We start from the raw sequence: 6,822 nt of genomic DNA on the forward strand, positions 1-6,822 counted from the left end.
GCTGTTTTAATACTAATTGGTGTTGTATTAACACATATCCGGTTTTAGACCAAAACCAAACTGGTGTTTGGTCTGTTTCTGTTTGTGGTAACTCCCGTAGGAACTCGGCAGGACAGCATTTTTTTGCTGGTAAACGCCAAGCTGGTATATAACCAATTACCTTGGAAACATTTTACGTCTAGGTTAATCAGTCATAGTGGCTGACGTAATAGACGACAGATATCACTCTTGGGCCTTTTTATCAAAGTGCAGACAATGGCAGAGTTGGGATTCGAACTCACAACCTTGCGATTATGAGTCCAATGCTCTCACCCTGACACTTCCAAACTGGCGATTTCTTGATGCTTGTCGAGAAGATCGGACGCAAAATGTAACATAGTTTGCAGATGTTTTGCCAATATTTTCACAAATAGAGACCTTACCTTCAAGAAAATTACCATACTGAGTAATTTAAAGTGCTCTTTATGTTGGTGATATCAGTTTTTAAAGATATTAAATCAGGTAACGTGCGAATTAAGGTCACACTACATGAAGGAAATAACAGATAGATTGGCCTATGGAACCTGATTCTCATACGATGTAATTGAGAGATTGGGATATATGTTTATAATGCAAATAATCTTAACATCCTTTGATCTTTGTGGAAGTCTTGTTCTTCATAGCTCATTTAGATAACATTTCTAAAGTCCTCAGATCAATGGTGATGGAATTTCTAATAATTTCTTAAAGACATTACCCCCAATGTTAAGGGGGTGTTGAGGATATGAGTGGGATTTCGTAAATGGTTTATGTTCTACAATGCGTGGAATTTGAAAATGCACATTTTTGTTATTATCATATTTTAGTATATAATGGTACACATATTTCAAGATCTTTCAACGTTGGTTGGGGGATAAACTCAATTTGCATTGAGCATGCTATTGCTACAAGTCATGCTAATATGTTATCTTATGTCAAATGATATGAAATTGATCCACTCTAAGGACACAGAGTAAAAAAAATACCCAATTTTGGATAGAAAGGGAACATGCATGGGTATTTTTTCACCATTATTGGACAAAATGCATGTTTTAAGGATAAATTCCAACGAAACATTGCATAAAAATTTACAAAATAGTTGGTATCTTTTTACTCAACAAACATGCATGTTCCAATTTTACCCAATATTGGTTAATTTTTTTATAGAATATATACGATGACCCTTTAATCCATAATATACTGTATGGTATGTGGCGGTGTCGATCCTCAACTTGCTTTGGAGAAAGAAAGAAAAGGACCAACATCTAAAAAAAAGGTGAAATTTATTTCGGTGTCAGTAAGAGGATATCTTCATCCCGGAAGTTTTTTTGACCCCTTTGATTGAAAGGAAACTATCTGGCCTAATGAGACGTCACAATTAAAAACAATCTGTTCTGACATTTCCACTTCTAGACTCTTAACGTGAGAAAGAGAGGAAATATTCATCAAATGAGCATAATTCTGTTATGTATTATAAAGACATGTATATTTGACTTACAGGGTAGGCGGTCGGTTGTTCATTTAGCCGAATAATGCATCCACATGGCGACAAAACAAGTTGTACAAGGAGTGGAAGAAGTTGGCAAAAGAAAATGCTTTCATCCCTACAGTTTGCGGTTATTTTAGAAAAAAGGGAGACAGGCTCAGCCAAAAAGTACAAAACCAATATAGGCATTAAAAGCTGGAGGAACAATTAATGCTTTCGTCGTCAAACATTCACAATCAAGAAGTGCGATAATATAATATCAATGGAGGAAGTGAAAAAAGCCTAGAGGAAATAGTGCAATTACCCAGAAAATTTATGACTGTCTAATACGTCAGTTTGTATGTATAATTTTCCTATTTTTACTTTTCTGCAAAATTTAGCTTTTTTTCTTATATATTTCTCTGTCGAGTTGTGAGTGTCATTTCTACATCTCTGTACGCTGCAGTGCCTTCGTCACCATATCTGATTCTAGTCATTTGCAATTATTTTACATCCTTATGATTGTACACGGAGAACAAAACCACAGAGTTTGACGAAGAACGAAAGTATAAAGCCCTGGTCTAGAAGAGCATTTTCTTCCGAACATGTTGATATCAATAGGGCGTTCAACTTGAAGGAAGGGTGGCCAGGTTCTCTATGGATTGCACTTTGTTCACCCCTCATCACAAAGTGCAACAATTCTATTGATGAGCAAATGCACTTTTGTTAATGAATGGGTTGTACCAATGTCATGCTCTTTGAAGATCATTATTGTTTTCCCTTTTTCAAAATATACATTTACTTGGATACAAAAATGTAAATTTGTATGCATGCATAAATTTATTAATTTAAGGAGATATATGTATACGAATGACAAATTTAAACCAGAATTTATCACGGTTTATATACTTCTTAAGGAATGATTGAAAAGCCTGGTGTTATAAATACAGAAACGTTTGAAGAGAAGGCATAGAAGTATCATTTTTTTATATTCTGTGAATATGCAGTTTGAATCATGTGGTTATTTGTTGCACCAGTTGATATCTGCATTGATTTTTTTTCTTTCATATAGTGTGGGGAGATGGGTGAAAAGGGAGTGCCTTGTTTTTTTAAAGAATTGGTATACCCTCCCTTTTTCTTATAGAAATTGCAATTATCCGAAGGCATATGTCCGTAGGCCACATAAAGCATTGGGTTGTCGTTCTATAAGTGAATTGATATTTTCAAAGAGTTACAAGAAGAAATGCTTAATAATTCTTGAGGAATGGCGTACTCCATACGAAACATATCAGCCCGTTTGATAAATATATACCACTGTGAAGACCTGTCTAACAAACGATACAAGAATTGTGGTCTACTGCCAATCATTCCAACCCATTGTGATAATTTCATATGATTCTTTCAAGCAGACATAATCGACACGTCGTATTGCAAAAGAGAAAGTATTAAAGACTGGCCTGCGGTTAAATTGACGTTATTAACATGACTTATTGAAAGGCATGATATTTTCTTCGTGTCGTGTCTGTCTATTTCGGTTCAATTTAGTTACTTTCATAATTCAATTAGCGAAGTTTAAGGATTATGTGTCCCTGTATATAATGTTCAAAAAGGAATGATGGATTAAAGCGAGACGGAATATTCGAGAACATGTCCATATCTGGGAAATATTGATCGAGACTATAACTCATTTAGTATTTTGCTGACGTACCGGCAGACGTTTTTTTGATTTATCATCATTTATACATCACCGGACACATGTCGGACTGTGAATTAATACATATCAAGATGGATTCATGATCGAGGTATAGGCATTTGATTGAAATTCAGCGAGGAAAATGAAAATTCAAGTCAGGACGCCGATGGGCTAATCAAGAAACTTCAGCTTGGACGTTGTAAGGAATGGCTTGACAGAAGGTCTAGGAAAGGCCACATACTTACGTCGCCAAGTTCGACTGTGCTCCATCATCCTGACAACACGAGAAGGTAGGGGTTAAAAGGACATTGTAGAATTACGATGTCCGAGCCTAATGCAATCATGTTTCCATGGTAACCGTTGTCCACCGATAAGGCCATACCTCTTGATTTGTCTGGCTACAAAAGGCAAGAAAGGGAATCAGGCCGTCGATACCCCTTTATGTTCCGGCCGATTGCTCTTTACATCATATCCCTGTTTCTGCGTTGGTATTTAGCAGAGGAGAAAACCAGGTTCAAATCAAGGTTGCGTGTTTTTTTTAGATGACGCTGTGCCAGGACAAGGCCATTTAACAAATGAAATCTTATTTATGATTTTATATTTGAGTCCTCAAAGCGATTGAGATCGTTCGTGTACCCTCCTGTCCTCAGGATGTCCATGATCCGCCACTTAACCACTGACAGGTTTAAAATGGACGGCTGCATACTTTGATCTTGTCCCGGGTCCGGATAGTTTTCAACAAATGACATGATTAAGAAAATACTTGTCGGCCAAAGTGACATGTTGTCACAATTAAATCAATGATATGGAAATGAACACGACAAGGAAAACAATTATTTCAAGTATATCTTGTCGTGTATGGATATTTCAAAACAGCATATCCCTCACTTCTGTTTTACATAACAGATCTGCAGTTGAGTTTATTGTTAATTTCTTTCAACTGAGTTTAAAACTTTTAGATCTTATTTTCATCAATCAAGCAACTTTTATGTTAGGTCAGCTGTCTCCATCAGCTAAGATATTTCATGGTTCGTGAAACACAATTGTTGCAATGTTAATTTGGGGCTTTTCAAGGGACATATAACATGATACGGATTGTAGTTAGAAGGGACATATTTGCACTCACTGTTTGTTACTTTTAAGGACATATTTGCACTCACTGTTTGTTACTTTTAGGGCCACCTGAAGATAGACATTGTATACAGGAAGGACTAGTTCAGCATACCGCCTTTTAAACCAAGATGTTATGATGCCCTAGCCCAGGAGGCCAAGGGGATGTTTATAAAACTGTTTGTAAGTTAAAATCGACTTTCAGAACAACTGGTGATCCTTTCTTCTGGTAAACGTAATGTTCATTGGTTATTGCTTAGCGCGTAAGAAGTGTTCACCAGTTGTTCGTAAAGTCGCTCTTAACTTACGAACAGGTTTCCGAAACACCCATCTATTCCTTTTGTCATTATATATTTTTACATGTCTTGGAAAAAACAGTAGAATAATGACAGGCAAATTTGAGGGACAGAGTATGAGAGACATAGTGTATTAGAACTTTTAAAACTTTATTGGACTGGCTGGTATAGCAACCACATTTTAGAATTGATAAAGACAGATGTACATGGAAAGCCTTAATCGATCACCAACAACTGACATGAAATGCATCTGAGACCAAAAATTCCATGCGCCTTGTAGGTAGTTGTCCATAGGCTCATGTTTGCTTCAGTGTTGATAATAGTAAATAATGACCGTGTTCCTGCTTCTGATCATTTACATTTGTTATGAAGAGCTTTTGACAAAAAGATCATCTGCGTTATAGTAAGCGTCTGTGAAGTGACGGCTAAAATGCCTAAATTCTTACACTGGCTCGACCACAACCGATGGTATATTGTAACTTTACACTGGCTAACTTTTAACAAAAACATTGTTTTTCCTATTTTCAAGTATTTGAATTTAAGGTAAGAGTAGCAAGTAGCAAAAGGCCAGTAAAAGCAGTAGCTATATCTCTAGGCGCGGCTTAATATCTAGCCAAATAGCTCTAGTCAGCTGACAGACTGGTATCGGAAGTTCATTCCATTATTTTTTAAAAATCTTTTAATGATTGTCCCTTTGAATCTATTTTCATGAAACGAAAATCCTGTTATTCTAAACAGGTCTTTATACTTGCCGTAAAAGGTTGTCCATCTGTCTTCTCGGCGGTTGATGGGGGCAATATTCAACCAAACAGATGCATATAGTGTTTGAAACTGTTTCAGTTTCACAGCTTGAAATAAGGCACATCTTAACAATGTTTGTGTTTACTATATTAGAACTACATTTTACCGTTACTTTGGATTCCTTGATATTATAGCCGAAGTTAATTGCCCCTTTGAAACATTTGGCACTTGAGCCCAGACATAAAACCACACATCAAATTTAGCTTTAACCCTAACATTTATCCTGGCCACATTACGATTTAAACGCTTATGACCTCAATCTTTAATTACCATATTTCCTAAAATGATATTACCTAAAGTAGGCTTTGTTTATAATTTGAAATAAAGTAAAAAAAAAATCTTAACTAATGAAGATAGAACTGGTTATCACAGAAATTAATAATTATGTGATAGCTTGTTTGTAAGCATGAGTATGTAAGTATGATTTTGAAATATTTAATTTTCTTATAGGTGGTAAGTATTTAGCAGCCAGTACTTGCCGAAATTAGAATTCGAGAAACATGAAATCCTGGTTTTAGATTTATGAGGAAAGTTTTAATCAGAGAAGAGTTTAACCAAGTAGTTAGATGTATGGTAACAGTGTAGGTGAACTAGAGATGGTTCATTTTAACTCGTTCATTGTCCTATACTTTAGTGATCAGGTTGATTTAATGATTCATGAACGTAAGTCACTTATTTTAAAGAGTTTTCAACTTATATGATACTCCTTACACACTCCGTTTTCTCGGTCATATTCATTAATTATTTCAGGTTAATAAATGTCTCGTTGTACACTTGGTCGTTCTTAGAAAATATAAATAAGATAAGCCTTGGTAAATGAAAGGTTAGGTGTGAATCGATACTTTGCCACCACTCTCCACTCCGGTGTTACAACGGTGACTGGCTGGATTACTCCCCTGGAAGTGGAGTATGTGCATTCCTTGTGTGTGAGAATGGCTGATTGAATCATAAGACAGGGGTGGTAATAAATCTGCAGGCGCTCAGATTCATTATAATTAATCAGATTATCATTATAATCATTATTGTTTGAATCTTTGTTTCTTTGAAAAATATTTGTCGACTGTGGATGAACATTTTACCTTCTAACAGTAACATTCAAAACATTTCCATTTCATGACGGAAAGGAAGGGCAAATCTTCGTTTGCCATGTGGTCAAATTGATGACGCCTCTATTATCTAATCTGATCTTTCAAAGTAAAGTGTTTTCTTTCTTTCTGCGTCACTTTCAAGTAGAATCGCTTTAGCAGTAATCTGATCTGTTGGTTTGATACGAATGATAGATATCCCTCACCATTGTTCTTTGACGATGGTATCCATCGTATGAGGAATGTTAAAGTAACGACAGCTACCCATTATCGATTTAACCTCTCCAAACCTTGCTCTTGCATATGCATTTCCATGCTTTCTGCAGACATGTTACAATGTTAGCCCATATTGGG

Source organism: Lytechinus variegatus, chromosome 5 (genome assembly GCF_018143015.1).
Source record: "Lytechinus variegatus isolate NC3 chromosome 5, Lvar_3.0, whole genome shotgun sequence".
Taxonomy (NCBI): Eukaryota; Metazoa; Echinodermata; class Echinoidea; order Temnopleuroida; family Toxopneustidae; genus Lytechinus; species Lytechinus variegatus.